General features: G+C 40.0%; 1 long non-coding RNA gene and 1 pseudogene across 1 annotated transcript; one reads left to right on the top strand and one right to left on the bottom strand.

Annotated features, from left to right (window-relative positions):
- Nucleotides 1–3,204: 3,204 nt before the first annotated feature.
- Nucleotides 3,205–4,188, bottom strand: LOC108178338 (zinc finger CCCH domain-containing protein 8 pseudogene; annotated as a pseudogene).
- A 4,874-nt stretch (nucleotides 4,189–9,062) lies between these two features.
- Nucleotides 9,063–10,866, top strand: LOC127483798 (uncharacterized). Its single transcript, XR_016217979.1, has 2 exons — nucleotides 9,063–9,506; nucleotides 9,664–10,866. It is a non-coding gene; the product is annotated as an uncharacterized LOC127483798 (long non-coding RNA).
- Nucleotides 10,867–11,703: the final 837 nt, after the last annotated feature.

The raw sequence follows: 11,703 nt of genomic DNA, 5'->3' as shown, positions 1-11,703 counted from the left end.
CAGACAGTGAGAGGGACATACAGAATGAAAGGTCTTCCATCCATTGGTTTACTCCCCAAATGGCCACAATGGCTAGAGCTGCATCGATCTGAAGCCAGGAGCTTCTTTTCAGTCTCCCAAGTGGGTGCAGGGGCCCAAGGACTTGGGCCCCCTTCCACTGCTATCCCAGGCCATAGCAGAGAGATAGATTGGAAGAGGAGCAGCTGGGACTTGAACTGGTGCCCACAGGGGATGCTCCCGCTTCAGGCTGGGGCTTTAACTTGCTGTGCCACAGCGCTGGCCCCATCACCACCATTTGTTGAAGAGACTGTCCTTGCTCCAGGGATTGGTTTATCTCCTTGATCAAATCTAAGTTGGTTATAGATGTTTGGACTGATTTCTGGTGTATATATTCTGTTTCATTGGACTATCCATCTATTTTTGTACCAGTTCCAGGATGTTTTGATTATAACTGCCTTGTAGTATGTCTTGAAATCTGGTATTGTGATGCCTCTGGCTTTGTTTTTATTGTACTAGATTGCGTTAGCTATTTGAGGTCTCTGTGCTTCCATATGAATTTCAGCATTTTTTCTAGATCTGAGAAGAATGTCCTTGGTGTTTTGATTGGTGTCACATTGAATCTATAAATTGCTTTTGGGAGAATGGACATTTTGATGATATTGATTCTTCCAATCCATGAACATGAAAGATTTTCTGTTTTTTGTATCTTCTGTTTCTTTCTTTAATGTTTCGTAATTCTCATCATAGGGATCTTTGACATCTTCGGTTAAATTTATTCCAAGGTATTTGATTGTTTGTGTAGTTATTGTGAATGGGATTGATCTTAGAAGTTCTTCCTCAGCTGTGGCATTGCCTGTGTATACAAAGGCTGTTGATTTTTGTGTATTGACTTTATATCTTGTTACTTTACCAAACTCTTCTATGAGTCCCAGTAGTCTCTTAGTGGAGTCTTTTGGGTCCCTTGTATATAGAATCATGTCATCTGCAAATGGGGATAATTTGAATTCCTCCTTCCCAGTTTGTATCCCTTTTATTTCTTTTTCTTGCCTAATGACTCTGGCCAAAACTTCCAGGACTATATCAAATAGCAGTAGTGAGAGTGGGCATCCCTGTCTGGTACCAGATATAAGTGGGAATGCTTTAAACTTTTTTCCATTCAATATGATGCAGACCATGGGTTTATTATAAATTGACTTGATTATGTTGAGGAATGTTCCTTCTATACCTAATATTTTTGGAGTTTTCATCATGAAAGGGTGTTGTGTTTTATCAACAGCTTTCTTGGGGCTGATGCTGTGGCATAGTGGGTAAAGCCACCATCTGCAGCGCCAGCATCACATGTGGGCACCAGTTTGACTTCTGGCTGCTCCACTCCTGATCCAGCTCTCTGCTATGGCCTATGAAAACAATATAAGATGGCCCAAGTTCTTGGGCCCTGGCACCCATGTGGGAGACCCGGAAGAAGTTCCTGGCTCCTTGCTTCAGATTGGCATAGTTCTGGCCATTGGGGTCAAAAATTTTGGGGAGTGAACCAGCAGATGGAAGAGTCTCTCTCTGCTTTTCTCTGTCTCTCTGTGTAAATCTGACTTTCAAGTAAATAGTAAATCTTTTAAAAAATTGCTTTCTCTTCCTCTTTTGAAATAATCATATGGTTTTTGTTCAGCAGTTTGTTAATGTGATGTATCACATTGATTTGCAAATGTTGAACTACCTCTGCATACCAGGAACAAATCCCTCTTGGTCTGGGTGAATGATCTTTCTGATGTGTTGTTGGATTTGATTGGCTAAAATTTTGTTGGGTATTTTTGCATTTATGTTTTTCAGGGAAATTTGTCTATAATTCTATTTCTCTGTTGCATCTTTTTCAGGTTTAGGAATTAATGTGATGCTGGCTTAGGAAAGGATTTGGGAGGATTCTCTCTCTTTCAATTGTTTTGAATAACTTGAAAAGAATTAGAGTTAGTTCTTCTTTAAATGTCTGGTAGAATTCAGCAGTGAATCCATCTGGTCCTTGGCTTTTCTTGTTGTGAGGGCCTTTATTACTGATTCAATTTCTGTCTTAGTTATGGGTCTATTTAGGTTTTCTGTATCATCATGGTTTAATTTATGTAGGTTGTATGTGTCCAGGAATCTTTCCATTTCTGCTAGGTTTCCCAGTTTATTGGCATACAGCTCTTTGTAGTAATTTCTGATGATTCTTTTTATTTCTGTGGTGCCTGTTGTTTTCTTTTTCACCTCTAATTTTATTGATTTGGTCTTCTCTCTCCTTTTTTGGTTAGTTGGGCCAATGGTGTGTCAATTTTGTTTATTTTTTAAAAAATCCAGCTCTTCATTTAGCTGACATTTGCATTGTTTTTAAATTCAATTTTGTTGATTTCTTATCTAATTTTAATTATTTATTTTCTATTAGTTTTGGGTTTGGTTTGCTGTTGTTTTTCTAGGTCCTTGAGATGCATTAATAGCTCATTTATTTGGTGCCTTTCCAATTTCTTGACGTAGGCACCTATTGCTATAAACTTCCTCTTAACACTGCTTTTGCTGTATCCCATACGTTTTGATATGTTGTGTTGTCATCTTCATTTGTTTCCAGAAAGCTTTGATTTCTCCTATGACCCACTGTTCAATCAGGAACATATTGTTCAGTCTCCATGTGTTTGCATATGCTCTTAAGATTCCTGAGTTGCTGATTTTCAGCTTCATACCACTGTCGTCTGAATAGATGCATGGTATGATTTTGATTTTTTTTGAATTTGCTGAGACTAGCAACTCAGGTTGTAACTTTATTTAACAACATGAAGAGATCCAGCCCTCTGTTATACTATTCCAATGTCTTCCAAGCAGTTCTCTCTCCTCAAATATACACTGCCTCACCCATCCTCACTCAGCCTAGCCTCCCTTCCTGTTTTATTGAGGAAAGCCAGTCAAGAGACTTATCTCATTTACACCACATTTACCCACCCACCAGCATCTCTGCCACCCATGTTCCAATGGCTGCCTCAGTGAAGACCAACCCCTTCACCCTACAGTGGCTTGTGTCCCTCTGCATCATCCATTAAAGAAACTGCATAGCATCACAATGGCACAAGAGGGAGCTTTAACTGAGCAATCTCGTAAAGTACTCCAGATTACCAGTCTTGAAAAGTTCTGAGACAGGCATCAGCACTCTACATCTCTATAAAGCTTTTCATGTCTATTTTATTTACATTATTTCTTTTCAGTATTCAAAACTTGAGCCAGCAGTTCTTGTGTCTCCTCAGTCAGTGGAGCATGTGGAAACTTGCAGTACTTACCCTGGTAACATTTTGTTTCTGTACGGTAAAACTTACAAGTTTTTTTTCTTCATTTGTTTCCAGAAAGTTTTGATTTCTCCTATGACCCACTGTTCAATCAGGAACATATTGTTCAGTCTCCATGTCTCATTATGCAAGTACAGACAGTTTTCACTTCTGGTACAATATCCTTGTACATAAAATTTACACATTTTCTTCTCGATTTCAGCATCATGGTCAAATTTACATTGATTTCCCTTAATACATTTCCTTTTAAGAAAATATTTACAGATCTGTTTTCCATTGTGTTCCACAGTATGTTGGTTGATTTATCCTTGACTCATTATCACATGCTGCTGCTTCTCTTTAGGTTTACCATCCTCTTCCTGTGAGCCCTTTTTCTTTGGTAAAGTACTGGATCCTTTGTTTCCAGTGCTAGGCCATTTCCTCTTCATTTTCTTCTGTTTACAATTCTTTTGACCAGCTTTAAAATTTTTACTTTTCTGTTTAGCATCTTGCTGGGTATCTTTTGCTTCCTCTTTCTTCATTGATTCTTCAGGAAATGGTAAGTGTTAGGCGGCATTTGCCATCTCTTTAGCTTGTACGTACTGCTGATTCCTGACTACAGATATCACCGTCACTATATATATCATAGTCCTTACTTCTTGATTTTCTATGTAGCAAATTCTTTGTAGGTGACATAGTTTCCAAAGTGCCGAGCTTTTTTTGAGACTTGCTCACTCTCCAGTTTTACTGCCCATTTTAGTTTCTCCTCTTGTGTTTCTTCAATGTCTGAACAATCTATTCCATCATCGGGTCTTTCATCAGAATCCAAGGTCTGTTTTTTGCTGAGGGCTTGACTGGGGGGCTTTGAGAAGAGATTCTCAAAATCCGTCACCCAGCCAAGGGCTTCCCTCATGGCATACCTACAAAATAAAAAATGTATAGTGTTGATTAACTCTGCTGTTTCCTTGTTGATTTTCTGTCTGGTTGATCTGTCCATTGCTGAAAGTGGAGTATTAAAGTCCCCCAGTACTATTGTATTAGAGTCCAAGTCTCCCTTTAAATTCCTTAGCATTGCTTTAAATAGCCAGGTGCCCTGTAATTAGTTGCATATACATTTATAATAGTTACATATTCCTGTTGAATTTATCCCTTAATCATTACATAGTGCCCTGCTTTGTCTCTTTAAACAGTTTTTGTGTTAGAGTTTATTTTGTCTGATATTAAGATGACTACACCAGCTCTTTTTGGTTTCTGTGGGCATGGTATATCTTTTTCCATCCTTTACTTTCAGTCTGCATGCATCTTTGTTGTTGAGATGTGTTTTTTGTAGACTGCAAACAGATGGGTTTTGTTTTTAAATCTATTCAGCCAGCCTATGTCTTTTAACTGAAGAGTTGAGGCCATTTACATTCAAGGTGGCTATTGATAAGTAATGACTTTGCCCTGCCATTTTCACAAAAATTTTCCTAATTTACACTTTGAATTTCCTTTTATCTTTTGCTGAGAGATTTTCTTCCTTTACCTTCTTTTGTAGTGATGACCATGTTTCTGTGTTTCTGTGTGTAACACATCTTTAATCATCTTTTTCAGGGCTGGATGAGTGGTGACAAATTCTTCCAATTTCTGTTTGTTATGCAAGGTCTTTACTTCACCTTCATTCACAAATGAGAGCTTTGCAGGGTGTAATATTCTGGGATGATAGTTTTTTTCTCTTAAGTCTTGAACTATATCTCACTATTCCCTCCTAGCCTATAGGGTTTCTGATGAGAAGTCTTCTGTGAGTCTAATTGGATATCCTCTGAGAGTAACTTGACATTTATCTCATGCACATTTTAGAATCTTCTCTTTATGTTTCACTGTGGTGAGTTTGATTACAGTGTGTCATAGAGATGATCTTTTCTGGTCATGTTTATTGGGAGTTCTGTGTGCTTCCTGTACTTGGATACTTGGATGTCTCTTTCTTTCTCCAAACCTGGCAACTTTTCTGCTCTTGTTTCACTAAAAAGGCCTTCTAATCCTTTCTCTCTCTCCATGCCTTCAGGAACTCCTAGAACCTGGATATTGTTTTTTTTTTTTTAATAGCATCATGTAGATTCCCAGCAGTGTTTTTCAGTTTTCTAATTTCCTCTTCTTGTCTTTGGTTTGACTGTATATTTTCCTGTGCTTTGTTTTTTTTTTTTTTTGTTTTTTGTTTTTTGTTTTTTGTTTTTTGACAGGCAGAGTGGACAGTGAGAGAGAGAGACAGAGAGAAAGGTCTTCCTTTGCCTTTGGTTCACTCTCCAATGGCCGCCACGGCTGGCGCACTGCGGCCGGCGCACCGTGCTGATCCGATGGCAGGAGCCAGGAGCCAGGTGCTTTTTCCTGGTCTCCCATGGGGTGCAGGGCCCAAGCACTTGGGCCATCCTCCACTGCACTCCCTGGCCACAGCAGAGAGCTGGCCTGGAAGAGGGGCAACCGGGACAGAATCTGGCGCCCCGACTGGGACTAGAACCTGGTGTGCCGGCGCCGCTAGGCGGAGGATTAGCCTAGTGAGCCGCGGCGCCGGCCGTGCTTTGTTTTCTAAGTCCAGTATTCTCTCTTCTGCTTCACTAATTATATTTTTTAAGGCTTTTCACTCTATTTTTTATTTGTTCTGTTGAATTCTTCATTTCAATTTGATTCCTCTTTAGGATCTCAGTTTCATGGGAAAAATTTTCTTTCATGTCCTGCACAGATTTCAGTAGTTTGTGCATTTGTTTTTGATTACTTCTATCTAATCTTATGGTCAAATTTTTAAGTTACATATCTTGCATTTCTTCTATCTCATCATCTTCACAATCTAATATTGAAGTGTTGTGTTCTTTTGGGGGCATCATGTTGTCTTCCTTATTCTTGTTTCTTGGATTGGTGCATTTGTTGTTTGGCATTTGTGGAGATACCCGTTGGTTTCTCCTCCTCCTCCTCCTACTCCTCCATTTCCTCCTTCTGGTCTTCCTCACCCTCCTTCTTCTTGCTGTGGCAACTTTTATCATTGTACTATGACTCTGAATGTTATTCAGCCATAAAAAGAATAATATTTTGTCATTTGCAACAAAATAGATGGAAGTGGAGGACATTATAATTCATGAAGTAAGAGATACAGAAAAACAAATACTGCATGTTATTGCTACGATGTGCTAGCTAAAACAGGTCAACTTTAAGAAGGTATAGATTAGTTATTTTTTAGAAGATTTTATTTATTTATTTCAGAGGTTGAATTATAGACAGAGAGAGGGAGAGACAGAAATTTCTTTAATCTTATGGTTTACTTCTTAAATGGCTGCAGTGGCCAGAGCTGGGCTGATCTGAGGCCAGAGCCAGGAGCTTCTTCTGGGTTTCCCACGTGGGTGCAGGGGCCCAAGTACTTGGGCCATCTTTTACTATTTTCCCAGGCCATTAGCAATGAGCTGGATCAGAAGAAGAGCAGCTGGGACACAAACTGGCATCCGTATAAGACGCCAATGAGACTGGTAGAGGCTTAACCTACTACGCCACAGTGCCAGCCCTAAGAAAATATGAATTGATTATTACTAGAGGCTAGCAAGGTAAGGCAAAGAAGACAGTGAGAAGTTGGACAACAGGTAACAAAACACATTCAGATAGAAGAAGTGAGTTTTGTTGCTCCATGGCACAGTGGGGTGACTAGTTTCCCATAATGAAATACATATTTCATGAGTACTAGAAGAGATTGTAAAGACTACAGAGAAAAATAAGTGGAGAGATATACATGCTAATTACTTTTGATCAGTACCTGCTATATAAATGTGTAGAAACTTATATTGTCTACCATAAGTATGGACATTTATTGCTGTTAAAAATTCAAAGGTTGAAGTCTGCAAGAAAAATGGATAAAACACTTGACAATTATCATCCAATAAGAACAAATGAAAGAGGGGCTGGCACTGTGGCATAGGGGGTAAAGCCGCTACCTGCAGTGCTGGCATCCCATATGGGCACCGTTTCCAGTCTCTGTTGCTCCATTTCGGATCTAGCTCTCTGCTATGGCCTGGGAAAGCAGTAGAAGGTGGCCCAAGTCCTTGGGCCCCGGAGCCACTGGGGAGACCTGGAAGAAGCTCCTGGCTCCTTGCTTTTGATCAGCACATCTCCGGCCATTGAAACATCTGGGGAGTGAACCAGCAAGTGGAAGATCTCTTTCTCTCTCTGCCTCTTGTTCTCTCTGTGTGTAACTCTGACTTTCAAATAAATATATAAATCTCAAAAAAAGAATGAGTGAAAGAATCATAATTTTATTTTTTAATGTTTACTTGAAAGATTGAGCAACAGAGAGAGGGAAGTAGAAAGAGAGATCTTCCATCCTCTGGTCATTCTCCAAATACACACAACAATTAGAGCTGGAGCAGGTCAAAACCAAGAGCCAGAAATTCCATCCAGGTCCCCACATGGGTGACAGAGATCCAAGCCTGCAGGCTCCCAGGTTGTGTAACAGCAGGAAGTGGCTGGAAGTGGAGATGTGATTGTATCCCAAGCACTATGAAATGGATGTCCCAAGGAGTAGCTTACCTGCTGTCCCACCATGCCATCCTGAATTACAATTAATTAATGAAATTTTGTTAAGTGCATGTATAGTATATACCTCTGCATATATTTTGAAATATGTACATTTCTTTCTATATTAGGAATGTGATTCTGCATAGTCAGCATCTTGGGATATATAAACTACAGTGTGGATAAGAAATAATATTAATTTCCTATATTTCCTGGAGTTGTATGGACTCAAATCACAGGAGAGGAACTGTTGCTTCTAACACTGATTGGGATTCGGTTCTCTTGAGAGCAGATTTCTCAAGGTCACATTCCCACATGTCTGCTCCACTGATAGGCATTGACTTACACTTGCCCAGATTTATTCCTGCTGGAATGAACCCAAAGATGCATGATATTAACACAAATGAGACACAGTTTGGGGAGAGAATTTAAAGGAGTGAAGGATGTAATCATAAGTTGAAATTCTAAACCATGATTTGAGACACTGACAGTAAAATCTAGGGAAGCCTGAATAGTCAGTAGTCAAGGCAACAGGCAGGGAGTAATTCTACTGCAGATTATTCAGTAATCAGTTTTGAAGCGGGACCACTCACACTGACATTATCATGTGTAAGCACACCTGGGAGAGATGTACACTTGTTCCCATTAAATCTACCTGTAGCCTGATGTTTCTGAGAGTTTCTACTCTTTTCTGTCAATTCTTGCCAATAGATAAACCACATGTCCATAACACACGCAATCTGTTCTTCCAGAAGAAAGAATCCTAAGATCCACTTCAGGTTTCTCCTCACAGTCTACAAGGTATATTCTCCCCATTGGTTACACTAATACAATTTACTCATGGAAGATTTCACTCTGTTCTATCTTTTACTTTACAATTCAGTCATTTTTAATGAAAAAATTTTGCTGTTTTGATCCATGGCATTATTTCCTAGGAATGGCAAGGTCAGAGCAATGCCAGACTTGGGGGAGCAGAGACTGCAGTGGGGTGCATCTGAGATATTTAGCAAAGCTCTCTATTTTATTACAATCTTAGTGGGTACATATGTGACCTGTAGAAAGAGATTTCCTATTGGACTGAATCAAGATGGTTGTTTTGTCTGAGGGATTCTTGTCCAGTTTAAGAAGTAGGAAATGTAAGAGGAGGAAGGACTTTATTTCTGAAGTAGTCAGTGGATGCCAGCGTTTTTCTGATCAAGTGGACTAATCCTGTTGGTGACAAACCAGTACCCTCTAGTTCATTTAAAATGTCTCAGAAGAGTGCTGAGAAGATGAAGTGGAATCCTGAACCCCACATTTTCACCATGTTTCTTTGTGCCAAACTTCATCATTTCCGACTGGGGACACACTTGGACCTTGGTTTACGTGACTCATGGCTGTTTCCCTTGTTCTCCAAAGATGCCTGTCAGGGTGTGAGGATCTGGTAAGCGGTTTAACAGTTGAGGCTCTGTCCAGAAGAGGGCAGCACGTCTCTGCTGATGCACGATGTGGGACTGGCTCTTTTTGCTTGGCTTCTCTAAGAGCAGGCTAAAGACAGAAGCAGGTTGCTGCGCAGCCAGTTTGAAAAACGACTGGTCTTAGGAGGACAGGAAGAGACAACTGATAATCGCTGTAGCTTTCCTGGCTGGAGATTGCAAGTCCTGATAGGTGGAGCCATGAGGACTCTTTCTGGACCGTTCTTCCTGTTCTTGTGGCTGCAGCTGTATTGTGAGTTTGGAGCTTTGGGAAATCAGGGTGATTAGCAAATGTTCTTTAGAAGTCTGAGTGGAGGCGGGCATTTTCTAGGCTGCCTGAAATCATTGTGGAAAAAAAATTTTGGGAAATGATGACTTGATGATCGTGTGTGACTTCTCCTTTTGTACAGCTGTGAGTAGAGGAGAGACGGTGGAGCAGAGTCCTTCTTTCCTGAATGTCCAGGAGGGAGACGGCTGTGTTATCAACTGCACTTACACAGACAGTGCCTCCACCTACTTCTACTGGTATAAGCAAGAACCTGGAGCAAGCCTCCAGTTGCTTTTAAATATTATCTCAAGTATGGACAAGAAAGAAGAGAAGAGATTCACTGTCTTCATGAATAAGAAGGACAAACATCTCTCCCTGCACATCACAGCTGCCCGTGCTGTGGACTCAGCCACCTACTTCTGTGCAGCCCAGCACAGTGCTCCCCATCCACCCGAAGCCTGTACCCAAACCTGCAGCAAGGCTGTTGCAGTCACTGGGAGGAGTGAACCAGCACCTGTATGATCTCTCCTCTCTCTCTCTCTCTTTCTCTCTCTTCATTTTTTAAAAAAAAATGCAGATTATTTATTTGAAAGGCAGTTGACAAAGAGAATTGGTGAGGGAAGGAGGGAGAGATGGTGAGAGGGAGGGATAGATAGTTAGATCATTCATTCCATTGTTCACTCTCCAAATGGTGCTAAGAGCTGTATCTGGGCTAGGCTGATGGCAGTGGAGGTGGTCCAAGAACTCGGGCTATCTTTTGCTGCCTTCTCAGGCATGTTAGCAGAATCTAGATCAGAAATCGAGCAGAGAACTTGAATTGGTGTTGTGATAAGCAATGCCAGTACAATAAGTGGTAGCTTAACCTGCTGAGCCACAGTGCCAGTCTCCACTCATAAATAAATAAAACTCAATGAAAAGAGTAAAAAAAAAGAACATATGCAATGGAATCTGAAGATCTGCTCTATTTAATTTTGACACTTGAGTCCAGGATTTTTGGTGCTATGTTTTCAATAGATGGACACGTAAAACATTTGAAAGAAATTCACTTTCAAAGTGACCCAATAAATGTTAGAACATTTTGAATGAGTTATTGTTGGGAGTTAGTGATCTTGAGTTAGATCTCTAGGGTTTACCTTACTGGCAAAAATAAGTTTTCTCCCTTTGTGGACTTGTTGTCAAGGTTAGAGAATTCTCTTCATGATCGAAATGTCTTTATACTTTATTAGTATTTTTATTGACTTTTCTGTGAAATTATTAATACATGGTATGAGAAAATAGTAAAATGCAAGGTAAAAATTAAAATGTAATTCTGTCATAAAAATAAATAAAATCTGGATTAAAAAAACCAGGGCCTATGTATATACTGCCTACAAGAAACACACTACACCAATAAGGGTACGCAGTCTGAAAGTTAAAGGATGAAAAAGATATTCCATGCAAATGGAAGTTAAAAAACAAGCAGGCTGGCTGGAATGACAAATAAATCATTTATAATATTTGGTGTCCCTTCTTTGATAAATTTTGATAAAAATTAAATTCACAAGACCACTACTTTGAATTATTTCTGCATATTATAAATCAAGAATCTTGCATTTGCTCAATCTTGTGAAATTCAATTTTTGCAAGTCACTCCTTTCTTTCTTCTGCCATTCTCCTCCTATCCTTGTGGTGAGGGATGGCATTTCTGAACTCTGATATTACCTTTTGTACAGAGTTTCACAAATGCCTGTTTAAGTGCTTTGCCCATTTCTTAACTGGGTTGTTTTGTTTTTGTTGAGTTTCTTGACTCTTTATATCCTCTAGTTTTTAATTCTTTATCAGTTTTATATTTCACAAATAATTTTTTCCCATTCTGTTGGTTGTCTCTTCGTTTGCTGAGTGTTTTTTAAAATTTATTTACTTATTTGAAAGGGAGAATTAGAATGAGGCAGATGCAGAAAGAGAGAGGTCTTTCATCTGTTGGTTCACTCCACAAATGGCCACAATGGCCGGAGTTGGGCCAATCCAAAACCAGGATCCAGGAGCTTCTTCCAGGTCTCCCATGAAGTGCAGGGGCTCAAGGACTGGGGCCATCTTCCACTGCCTTCCTGGGCCAAAGTAGAGAGCTAGATCAGAAGAGGAGCAGCTGGGACTTGAACCATTGCCCACATAGGGTGCTGGCACTGCCGGCGGTGACTTCACC

The sequence above is a fragment of the Oryctolagus cuniculus genome, chromosome 12, assembly GCF_051225735.1.
Source record: "Oryctolagus cuniculus isolate XC-2025 breed Fujian yellow rabbit chromosome 12, ASM5122573v1, whole genome shotgun sequence".
Lineage (NCBI taxonomy): Eukaryota > Metazoa > Chordata > Mammalia > Lagomorpha > Leporidae > Oryctolagus > Oryctolagus cuniculus.
This window is presented reverse-complemented; position numbering and strand designations above follow the sequence as displayed.